Source organism: Sturnus vulgaris, chromosome 6 (assembly GCF_052056855.1).
Source record: "Sturnus vulgaris isolate bStuVul1 chromosome 6, bStuVul1.hap1, whole genome shotgun sequence".
In the NCBI taxonomy this organism is placed as follows: Eukaryota; Metazoa; Chordata; class Aves; order Passeriformes; family Sturnidae; genus Sturnus; species Sturnus vulgaris.
In genome coordinates this window covers 3,204,829-3,217,572 of record NC_142248.1, presented here as the reverse complement: position 1 = coordinate 3,217,572, position 12,744 = coordinate 3,204,829, and the positions used below count along the sequence as shown (strand labels likewise).

General features: G+C 42.0%; 1 protein-coding gene across 8 annotated transcripts in view; it reads left to right on the top strand.

Moving 5' to 3' along the window:
• The window catches only part of TSPAN4 (tetraspanin 4), a 416,360-nt gene that overhangs the window by 209,102 nt on the left and 194,514 nt on the right, over positions 1 to 12,744 (top strand). The gene's annotated exons all lie outside the window — the stretch shown is intronic.

The window sequence follows — 12,744 nt, the reverse complement described above, 5'->3', positions numbered from 1 at the left end:
AGAGAATACCATGGAGCTGCTTTAGAAGCCTCTCCCTGTGTTGCTTGCAGAGATGTAAAGCTTGGAAAGCTCCAGGTATCCCCATGCTGGGAGGAAGGCGGCAGTGCAGCATCTTTGAGTAGAAAATGCTGTTTTCCAGGCTTTCTTAAAGAATGTTATTCTGCTTTACCACTGGTGTGTTTCCCGGAGTCTATTTTGTAAGTGTCAAAATGAAGGTAAGCTGCTGTTTGTATTTGAAGTGACAGCCCTTCCTCTCCCACCATCCCTTGCATCCAGGCATTTCCCATGACAAAACCCAAATGTCTTTCTAGTATTGTGCTAATGACCATGGGTTCCACTTGACCAGAATGTGAAGATCGAGTTGATTTCCCCTGTGGAAGCGAGGCACCCTGCTGGTTTCTAGATCAAACAGAATTCTTTCACTACCCCATCCAAAAAGCAATTAAGTGTAAATATGGCAAAGGATGACAGAATTAAAATCTGTCAGGTGTACAGGTGCTAAACTAGTGCAAAATCAAAAAGGCAGCCCTGTTGCTGTGTCTATTGCCAGGCCCATGTCATCAGCATCTATTTCTGTGAGCTCCACTGTGGAAATGCAGAATGATCTCCTTTGGGAAGTCAGTGATCCCTCCAGGATGTGTATTCCCAATCTGTATCGTTAATTGTTGTTCTGTTGTGATACGATGGCTTAGTTGTTAACGTGGCAGTGAAACGTAACTTTGAAACATCATCAGACACAATCTGTGTGACAATCTGTCACTTAAAAGTAATAGTAAAGGAATAGTAATTCACAGCCAGGATATCAAGGAACTAGAACTTGTCTTTAGTCTGTACCAATTCCTAATAACTTTTTCAAATTCTTAGTGGATGACTAAGGGGGATATGGGAAGTAAGGTGGTCATTCCATCATGCTTGGAAATCCACTGATTTTGGGGAAAATGGGCGAACTAACTCCAAGCGCTCCTGTCACTTGGTTCGTGCTGTTGGAGCTGTAGTGTGTCCCGTGCTGGGGTGGCTTTGGGTGGCACCCACGGTGCTCCCTGTGACAGCAGCGCTGCGTTTTGGGAGCCAGCACATCCAGGGCTGGGACTGGGCTGCCGGATGCCGTGGCAGGAGGACGGCTGTGTTCTGCAGCCCAGTAATGGTGCCTTCAAACCATAACCCTTCAGAAAGAGCTTTGTAGCTCAGGGACGGGGTGGAATTGTCAGTAATACTGACAGGTGCCAGCAGAGGGCATTTGGAAACTTGGCTTTTCTGCTCATTTATCTTCTGACAGATTCGGGCCCTTTGCAATTTCTGTGTGAGGCTGATGGTGCCTTCTGTGTTGGTACAGACCTGTAGTGAAGGCAGAACTTCGGGGGTTTACTGTTTGTTTTGGTTTGGGTTTAGTTAATATACAGAATATCAGCAATAAAATATGTATTTCAGCATAATTTCCCAGTTAGAAGAAAGTATTGAACCAGAAAGCCAGGAAGCTCCCACCTTATCAGAAGAGAGTGTTTGGGTGTGAGGCAGATAAAAGGCCAAGAGAAAAGAAATGAAGAAACAGCATATTATCTATTTTCCCCCCAGTGTTTGTTATTTGTAAATTAACAATCTAAACTGGAACCTCATTGCTTGATGTGAATTATCCCATTTAGATAGTAATTACAGCTCTTTTGCCCTAATATCACCAGTGTAAGGTGACCATTTTAGACCAATACTCTGTCTTGGCTACCAAGAAAATTTCATGCACAGACATAATAAAAAAAGACTAAATAGTGACACTCTGTGTTCATCACCAAAAATCCACTTGCATTTCTATTGATTAGGGCTTTTGTTACTTGCAGTGGGGTGTGTGACACAGTGCAGTACACAAAAGGTCTCTCACCAGCAACAGATTTGGAAAGAGCTGTTCTTAAAGCCCAGATCAATGAGTAAATGTACAAAGACATTCAAGCATAAGATCATTTAATAAAAATGCTTTTCTGTTCTCATGCTTTGATCAAGTAATTCCTATCCATCAGCTTTGATTCAGGCTCTGGCAGCATCTTTGTTGAAGAGACTTTTACAGGACTTTTTAAAAAGACTGTCTTATGTAGGTTGTGCTGGTGAAACCAACTGAAGTGCATTTCTCACCTTTGCAATATGATGAAAGGCTCTTGGACTGTGAGGCTGTGAAGGCTTTCAGCTTTTTTACCTCTTTGAAACAAAAAAAATTAATAAAAATTGGGGAAAAGTATTTTTTAGGCTGTGTAAAGATACATTAAGTGGACTTGTTTGAGGTTCCTTTGTTTGGTACTATACGTGCTAAAATATTACAGATGTGAATTTTAATATAAGGGATAGCTTTACTCTATATACTAAGCAACTACATTTAGAGATCATTTTCTCTAAATATAATTTGTTTTAAGATGCTGCACATAGGATTTATGAAGCATGTCTTGAAAAAGTGGTTGGAACAAGATCTTTCTGTGAGCCAATAAGATACTGTTTTTTAAGTGTCAGTAGCAAAGAAAGAGTAAAAGGAGCAGCTGGAGGGTACATTTATTGATATTTATTTCATGTGTACTTTACTTGCTGTAGCATGCCAAAATCCACCTGACATATCCTTGTATTTTGTTGTATCCCTGTGGCAGAGCTGTCCTTTGGCCTTTGGAAAATGCTAACTTGTTAGTGAATATTAGTTTGTACTGCTGCACCTGCCTACACTGCATAGTGCTTCTACATGCACATGTTATAGAAGAATTCTTTGACTGTATCTGAAATAGCATGCCAAGCCCCTAAACTTGATTATTAACATTTGGGTGGTTGGCTTCAAAGGTGTTTGTTTGCACCTTTTCAACATACATATCTATCACCTGTAAAGAGTGAACCTTTCCTTTGTGGAGACTTGTGGCTGAACAACAGCTTGTTCCCTTCTTGCAAACATGCTTGAATATGTTGAGAGAGGAAAGGCAGAGCAGGGCTTGGGGCAGACTCTGCAATTCACTCAGACCTCGGACAAGTGGCTCCAGTGCTGTGGTTTTGCATCAGTGTGAGAGGAATGCAGTAGCTGTCACTCTGGAAAAGCTGTATGTTTTGGAAATATGAAGCTGCTCTGTACTGCTTGCCCAAATCCAATGAAATTCTTGGCTTTGACTGTGTGGCTAGCAGTTCCTTTTGGTGTGTGGGTTTTTTAAAGCAAAGCTAAAATACTCTCTATGTGATGACAGCATGTCTCATTCCTTTTCACTATCACCACCTGTCCATACTGTGTTTCCCCATTTCGGTGGTGTTTTCTCTCACTTCTGCTGAGTGCTATCTGTTAGTGAACTGCTTCAGGACAATTCCAAGATAATAGAAACGTGGGAGACCTGCATTTTCAGACCTGTCTCACAGGAATCAAATGAACACATGGGTTGTAATACTTGTTCTGGTTGCAGTGAGTTTTCATCCAGACAAGGTAATGATTGAGCACAGAGTAAGTAACATTGGAGTGACTAACTGTGTGCAATTGCTCTTCTAGTAAAAGCAGAAAGCACTTTAGTGAAGACTAGTAGTTGTTATAGTGGTAATTAACAGTAAAGTTAGAGAAGCTCTTTCTTGGTACCCTTAACACCATTAAAAAGCATCTTAGCATGCATTATGTGTTAATGAGTTGGTGCTCGTGTCCCTGTGCTCATAACCATATGTCAGGTGTGTGCTGGCTCCCTCCTCCGTGTCATTCTCATCATGCCGTTCTTGCTGCTGTCACAGGGCATGCCCATCTGTAGTAGTGTTGCACTGCTACCTAGAAACCTCAGGAAGCTGATGAGAGGTAGTATGAAAAACAAAGGGCTGGAGAGCAGAACTGAAGCCCAGGGATTGAATGATGTATGCAGTGCTGGAGGATCATGTAAGAAGTGGAATGGCTGAAATGGTTTCCTGTGAAAGCCTCTGTAATTTTTAGGGACAAAGTCCTTTCTACTGTTTCATGTGCAAAGTAGACTGACCCCCAACTTTCCCTTGCTTCTTTCTGAAAAGGTCAGATCTAATCCTCTTGTTCAGCACATCAGGAGGCACATCAAAGTTTTTGAACACCAGAGGATCAGTATAGAAGGGCAGCTGTCAGTAAAGTAGCTGCAGATGTCTGATATTTAGCTCTTTCACATCTACAGGGAGACGACTTTGTTATTTTCTAAATGAAAAAGTTTCTCTAAAGTTTGCCTATGTGCCCTTCAGTCTCACAGGTAGACCTCCCGCTGACTTCAGTGTGTGCTAGATTGGCCCACACAGGGAGAAGGAAAAGAACGTTTGAATTTTGGAACAAGCACTAGCTGAGCTGATAAATCCCAATAGCTTTCTCATTGCCATGGCTGTGTTGGTCCTTACCCTAGGGAGCCATTCTTCCTTCTCCTCTTATCTGTTTTGGGGAAATTTCCATGCAGTATTGCACTGTGCCACTGTCCCGGGCAGTCTTCATTTGTCTTCCAAAACACTTGGAAAAACATAAACCAGAGCTGTGATGAACAGCCTGATACAGAATAAACTGTAATATTCAGCAGCAATGGGAAGCTATAACAAAGCATATCCTTGGCAGCAGTGTCGTGCTACCCCTTTGCTGGAAGGAAAATGAGATCTAAAAGCTTGTCAGATGAAGCTGGCTCTGGTACGTGGATTGGCAGGTAGCAGATAACAGTGGGGAGTGGCTTCTGGCCCTTCCTGGCTGCTCGCCTTGAGCAGAAAGGGGACGGCTGTGCTCCCAGATGGAGGAGCGAGGGGACATTGTGACATGTGAGGGTCCCCCACAGATGCTGAGGCCGGGCTGGCAGCTGGGGGAAGGGCATCTCACCTGTGCCCCAGCAGGATCAGCTCTGTGAGCTGAGCCTTGGCACACAGAGCTCAGCTGAAATGGCAAACAGAGCCCCTACTCAAGAAAAGGGAGAATCCTAAGCAAATGCCGGGGCACGGTTCAGGAACACTGCTGCAGACATTTCTTACTGCATTAACAGGCATGAAAAAGGCAGCATATGCAGGGGGGAGAAATACTTCAGCACTGGTGCTTACCTGAGTGGAAGCCTCTGCAATTTTAGGACGCTTGGCTGGGTTCTCAATTGGTGTAAACATCCAGTGCTTTTGATTTACTTGTAGTTAAGTTGTTTTGCAGTGTCTGAGAATCTTGCTTACACATCTGAATCATGACTGAGGAGCTCGAGCTGCTGAGGGATTCGTATCGAAACTCCAAGGTTAATTAGCATATGCTGTTAAAAGCAGATGTAGTTTAAGTGAACAGTGCTTCAATGCTCTTATCTAGAGACGTTTGATCTTGATTCTAAGGAAGAAAAATGAGCTGGCAAATTGCCACTCAACTCTGACAAGTCCAACCCCAAAATAAGAAATTTTAAAATAAATATAAAAACCTTTAAATTAATAGTTTCTCAGGGCATCAGGGAAAATCTTAAGAATCTAGCTTTTTTGTGAACGTGTATACGTTGATATGTACTTGTTACAATATATTTATTGTAAGTGTACATCCAGAACCAACCTGAAACCTTTGAAAGATCCAGAGAATAATCCAGTCAGGGAAAAGAAATTGCCAACCAGTGTATCACAGAAGAATAGCAAATTGTGTAGCAAATACTTGAGACAGTGGATTTTTGTGACTAAAATATGTTTATACTATACTTGTGAGAGCCAGATTTTCACATGCATAGAAGGAAAACAGGCACCCAGCTTCCACTGAAACTCATCTTCCCAATTTATTTAGTACATTCCCCGATTATTTTTTCGTTAAAAAGATACACTGATAAAACTGAGTCATCTCATAGATAATCTGTAAATGGTAGCATAAGACTTTTAGTCAGCACAGCATGTACAGTAATTGGCTGCACTGAAAGTCTGCCTTGTAAATACAAGATCGTAGTTGATTTGTTGTGTAAGGAATTGGTTTTTTTGCCTGCAATGCCAAAAAGCTGTTGCCCTGAACACTACAAAGTGATGATTTGCTTGCTGTCAACTCACTCTGGGTATTTATTATCCTGAAATCCTTGCCTCTTTGTCCCTCTCCTTTGCACCCAAAGTGAGAAATTGGAGAAGTGGGAGCATTGTTTTCTTACCCCAAGCAGGTGAGAGCTGAATGAACGAAACTAATTTCCACAAGCAGCCATCAGAGGAATCTGCACAAATGGGGCATAGCAGCTAAAGCCCTTGACCAAAACTCTTCAGTGATGGAGGAGCAGCAACCTTCATGGTTGTTTGGAGAGGAAATGTATGTGGGGGGTTTTGGAAGCAGTGCACTTTTGGATCTAGCTGGTGTCAGAAGGTCTGGGCCTGCTGACCTCTGTCCAGGGACTGACCTGCCTGTGACCTCTGATACAGTTTGACACAGAATGCCTCTTCCAGCTCCAGTGAGAGCAGGCTGTGCTTCTGGTCTCTTGCTGCTTCAAGGGGGTCACCTGGAATCTGGAGCAGACCCCAATCCTCCTGTGTTCCTGCCCTCTTGGAAGGGGATGATGTCCTGATGGTGGATGTGAGGTACAGGTGCAGTTAAATAGGTCCTCTCCCTCCATGGTCTTTTCTTTCCTTTTCAGTCGCAGTTGTGAAGCCTGTATGGTTGTCTTGTTGGTCCTGTGGTTTCATGACAGCTCAGAATGTTATGACAGTAGCAATGCCTGTTCAGAGTTTCCCCCTTGTAAGATCCTTATTTGAAATCCTAGCCATCAAGCAGTCTACTTAGCTAATTGTCAGAGCTTGTCGTGCCATGCAATTAAGTTTTGGACAGCATTCAGGTGCTTCCTCAGGAGTGTGTAAGGGTCTGTGTGGAGCTGCATCTCTTCTTCCCTGTTACCACAAAAAATGAGTCACTCTTCTGGCTGGCTCAGACACAGCTGCAGACATCATCCCAGTAGGTTGGGTGGAGGATTTAAGATTAGGAGCTTCTGTAACCTGATCCCACAGAAAAACAACCAGCCTAGCCAGCCTTGCTGCTGGTGCAGGGATTTGTTCACAACTGGCTGGGGATGACCAAGGGGATTCTTTTAATCTCATCAGCCTGCTGTTAGGAGCTTGCTTATTATAGCCTAATAACTGTGTCCTGGAAGCACAGGCAGCCCTCAAATTAAGATCTCTGTATTGGGTAGGAAGGATAAGGCTTCAGCATCATGGATTTGAGAGAGCCTTGCTGTTCACTGTTTCTGATGTGCACACACACAGTTCAGGTAATCAAACTCCTTCTCAAATGTTCATGCACTGCACAGACCAGCCTGTCTCTGCCTCTGACTGACTGAGGTGAGAATAAACCCCAGAGCTTCATTGATCTTGTAAAAAAAAAAATATAAAAAGAAGCGTGTGTATACACAGGTATATATTTTTTTCCCCGGGAAAAATGCCAACATGCTGCTTCAAATTTTGAGGCATTGCCATCCTGGGTACACTCTATTGAATTTTGAGGTTGTTTTGTTTTTAAAGCCATGTTATAGAAATTAATGTCAACATGAAAAGTGTTTCTGTTTTTTGTTTAGATTGTCATATCAAAAAAAAGTCTTTGAGGTCCCCTGAATGCTCAAACATTATTGCAGCATCTGTGCTGTCCTGATTCATCCTAAGATTTTCAATAGCAGCCTAGTGGAAGTAAAATAAAGCATGGCCCTCACTGGAACCTCTCTTCTGTCAGAACTCAGCATGGTCAAAAAAAAAAACTTAAATCATAGAAAGCTGTTGAAGATAATTCCTTTGTGCTACTGTCAGACTGGGGGGAAACAGTCCTATAACATACACAAAAAAATTTCATCTGCTTTTATGGTACTTCAGGAAGTGTAGACAAGCAGTGATCCAGGATTTAAATGTTTCTGTTAGAGGGATACAGGCTCCCTCGACAAAGTCTTTGTGTGGATGATTAAAATGAGATTCAAGCATGCCAGGAGCAGTTCCCTGCCCAGCCATTTCTGGTTGTTGTGTGCATGTCTTACTAAATAGCGGCTCTGTGCCCATAACTGTGTGCCTTTCTCTGCAGCCCCTTTCAGGGCTGGGAAGGCCCAGGTGGGATCACTGCTGGGTTACATACCCTGCTCATCATTTCTGGGAACAAGAGCTGCTGGTCTTGGAATTTCTTTGTCTATAGGAAGTGACCTCCTTTCTCTTGATTGCTCTCCAGCAACCTCTGAATGACCACATCTCAGATACACCCAGGGATTCTTGCAGTTGTCTCTTCTGCTTTTGATTTAAGAAAGCACTTGTAAGTGCAGTTCATCTTTCTAGGTGATAAGTAAAAAGGAGAGAGGGAAGCAGGCTGTGCCCTGAAAAGGGCAAAATCTGAATAGGAAAGGCAGAGGAAAAAATGCTTTTCTTGTCGCTAAAGGCTGAGGCCATGGAGAGATTTACAGCTATGCTCTGCAATTGCATGTGGAGTCTGGCAGAGGACTGGCTGAATTTTTACAGTAGCTCCCACTGGTCCGAGGTTCCAGGTCTATCCACCAGCAGCAGCCTGTTCTTGTTCCCAAAAGGCAATGCTATACCCCTTTCTCACTGCTTAGTGGCTTTCAGTGGCTCTAGCCCCACACAGATCACTTTCCAGCCAGATTTCCCTGCCATTTGTCCTTCTCTGGTATTTCTTAGGAGCTCAGGGCATCATGGCCTCACACGTTATTTTAGCTGTCAGGCGGTAAGAACTGAAACAGATTGTAAGGTTTGATGCAAAATAGCATCAGAGCATTGATAGGTGGGGCCAGATGATCTTGACATAATCCCTTTGACAGGGTGGGTAAATCCCACCTGGTGTTTGGCAGGAGCAGAGGAAAGCCTGCAGCTTGGTATTTCCCTGCTGGGGAAAGCAGCCATAAGGGAACAGTGCCAGGCTGTGCTCAAACCAGTTATCTTATTATTGACAACCACTGGGAGTCCAGGAAGAAAAGAGGATGCTTTTGAAGTCAAGTCTGTCTGTTTATGAGCTTCACTAAGCAGCAGAGCCCAGACTGTCCTGAGGGCCAGGGAAAGAGGAACCTTTTTTGTAATTCCTCTGATCTCTAGGTTTTGTTACACAGATTTTGTGATCTGTAGTTTAGGATTAAAAAGACCAAAGACCATTTAAGTATGGATTTCATTCTACTGATTGTGTCATCGTCCACAGATGTGGAGCCAGCCAGAGTGTATCAGACCCTTCATCAACTAATTAACTTGAGTTGTCAAGCTGCAATCAGTGAGCTGCTCTCATACTAAAATAATAATGATAAATTCCTCTCATCTGAAGCTGTCAGCTTCCAGCTGCAAGAGGCTTGAGTTTGCAGGGTCTGTAACTTATTCCATGAAGGAAAATCAGATTTGCACCTCTGTGCAAAGCTAACTTTGGCTTGGTTCCCTTTCTAGCAGAGTTTGCTGTTGGAGCAGCACCTAAGGCCAGGCTAGGATTCTCCTGGGCTCCTGGCAGGACCAGAGCTGCCATCAAACTGCCACATGCAGCACTGTGAGTCCTACCCATTTCAAAGGGACATTTTTCTAGTTCCACTTGCTTATTGAGGAGCTGATTTGGTTTCTTTTGGGGTTGCATTTTAAAAAATTTGTCTGTAAAGGGTGTGTTTCTCTTGAAATTCTTTCCATTGTTGTTTTGTTAGGCAAGAAAGGTGCTACACATTTCACTGTAGGACAGGGTCTAAGACCTGTCTGGAGGAAAAGGTGTCCAGGATGCCTTTGGGACTGCTTGTCTGCCCCACAGAGCTGGCAGGCCAGCAGGGAGCCCTTGCTGGCTCTGGTGGGGATGTCAGCCCTTCTTTCCTCCCAGCTTTTGGAGCTTTAATGCCCTGTCACATCTGTCCTGTCAAACTTGTCACACCTATCCTGTCTCAAACAGACCAATAAAGAAATCCCATTCCACAGTGGTGAAGGCAGTCTTGGACTCAGTCCTCCTGCCTCTGTCTTGCATAAAAAAATTGAATGTCACTTCCTCTGAGTATGACCACTCATAGAAATGAATTTTTTTTTAGTGACTGACTGCATGGGAATTCCAAGCAAAATGGAAGCAAACAAAAATTACTTGTATGCTTTATCCAGATGGATTTGGACCAAGGAATTTGTGTAGCCTTCTAAGAAACAAATGCTAGCTTTTACTGTAATGAATCTCTTTGCACAGTGTAAACATCACAAATAGAAATTAAAAGTACACTTTACCCTACAGCATAGGTTTGGGTGACACTTACAAAAGGCTATAAAGCATCTTAATTAAAGTTTTATAAGCTCATTATCATGTGTTATTTGAGATAAATATCGTTAGCAATACCAAAGCTATGCAGAAGCTTAATATACTTTAGATATCTGGAAATAAGTGTAAAATAAATACTTTTCTAAGGAGGTCTTCTTTCCCCATTAGATAAGAAATCCTGTTTAAAGGCAGGAATACAGAATATAGAAATCAGAAGGCCTGTTTTTTCTTTGTGCATTCCCTGTCATTTCTGAAAACCATCATGGAGCAGATATCCTTTTTCTGTGGAAAAGCTCCTTTTCGGATGGCTTCTTGGTGATTTGATGCAGAATAATTTTTTAGTGTATAAATCTGCCTTCATAAACATCCTCATAAATATAACACAACAAACAAACTGCTTGGAGGTCAGACTGCAGAAGAGGTTGACCTTGCATTTTTAGCAGTTTTGTGTATGCTAGAGCTTAGATTTAGCAGGATTAAATTTTGCAGAGGTCCTGTGACAAGTTTCTTACAGAGTGGGAATGTCTGAAAGCCTACTACAGACTAATAGGCAACACTGAACAAAAATGCTCAGATGCAATTTAGGCACAAATTTGGTGCTGATTAAATGCAAATCTTAGCGAGTATGTAAAATAGGTGATGACTTTAAAGACTAAACAGATACTTTGGCAGTACCTTTGCAATGAGCTTCTTAATTCAGGCACTGATTATCTTTCATTCTGCATCACTAAAGCTCTAAGTTATATCCTTATTTCTGTCCAAACAAAGCCTCCATGATGAAAGTTAAATAGCATTAAGCACCTTAATAAATAGGGATGAGTTCCTCTTTTTTTTTTTTTTTAGACATCTTGAGTTAGCTGAACTAGAGCTTCTGTATTATGTTTTAGTAACTGAATTTAGGTATGTTTTGCAGAAAGAATATGACACATTTGCTGCCTTAAAATACAGGTGCCTCTTCTTTTTGTGTAGATGTACCCTTAGGAACATGAGTTTACTTACAGATTTTGACAGTGACATATAAAAAGAGCTGGATTGTGGTGATGTGAAGAAGTAAATACGAGTATATGGTTTCTAGTGTATGGTTTCTGATACCTTTTATTCCAAAAGAACGTTTTTATTTCAAGCATTATATCACTATTGCACTGACTAATATGCCTATTAGGACTGTAAATCCTGGGTTATTGTTTTAGATTGTTTACTTGTATGCACTGTCTGTTCAAATATGTATTTAAATGTGTGTCTGCTGCTAGCAGTCCTCAAGTTATTTTTGGCTGTTCGCTGTGACGAATACTCAGAATAGCAAATCAGAAAGCCAAAGCCTGTGCTCCTGCCCAGAATTATTTTAATTCTCTATTCTTTAATGTCAGAAGCTCCTTTATTTTTGTTTGAACAGTTACAGAGATGTCAAGGATAAGAGATCCACTGCTGTTTACTTTTACTATGTGGGATGATACAACTCCAGTGATTCCGTACAATATTAAAAAAAGAAACAATAGCTGTTAATCTAATCTAGGTAAGAAGATATATGGCCACTTGCATTTTCTTTGTACAAGTTCATTACATTTTAGTCTCAATATATAATTATCACATAGTGGTTTTGTTTATTATTCCCTTTCAAACACCCTTTTAATTTGTTGGAGGCTCTTTCATATTTCAGTTTTTAAATTTTAAGCTCTCTCCAACACACCTTTGGATTTGGGAAGGGGTGCCCTAAGGGAGCTGTGAGCAAATTGAGGACTTTTGGCTATGAAGAGAAGGGTGCATGCCCAGCAGCAGAGATCAGTTCTGTGGCCAGCCCTCGGGTCTTGGCGTGCTTTCTCACATCTGCTGACTGAGTTGTTGTTAGGAGAGCTCCTCACCCCCTTCCAAACCCCTTTCTTTTGGCTGAAGGCACCTCCCAGGCAGCAGATCTGTGGATCAGCAGCCTCAAAGGTTTGTGCTCAGGGAGGAATTCCTTCTGCTACAGCAGCACATGCAGAGTCCAGCTTGATTTGAAGCTTTTGAAATACTGCATTTCTCCTGCTTATGTCCACTCCCACTCGTGAAAGCACTTAATGTGTGCTTACTATGTTAGTACATGAATATCTCTGTGATAATTGATAAAAGATTTGTGTTAATCACAAAATCATTGGGGTTTGTATAAAGCAGAATACTAAGCTCTGAAGTGAAGCATGGACACTAGATAATGGAAATTATATGATAAAATCATTCTGTTTAAAATCACCTTGTTATATTATGTTGTATTATGTTACATTATAATATGTTATGTTATGTTTTCCAAATAAGTTGTATCAGCTACCAGCTTGCAAAATCAGACTTCCCAATAGCCCTTCCTGCCTTTGTCTGATCAATGATGCCTATCTCAAGGACCAGACTCCCAGAACTTCTCTGGTGGTTATCTACAAAGACCAGATCTGTGACTGATTATCACCCAAAGGCTTTGTGTAAAGATGTTTATTCAACCACCACTGTTTATGACATTTCAAAGCAGTGAAAACTGTGGTTGAGTATTGTGGTTACTGCGCTGCAAAGAGAGAGAAAGGACAGCAACACACACGGAGCTCTTTGGGGAGAAAAGGCCAATTTACTGTACAGACAGCCCGGATTTAAAGTGT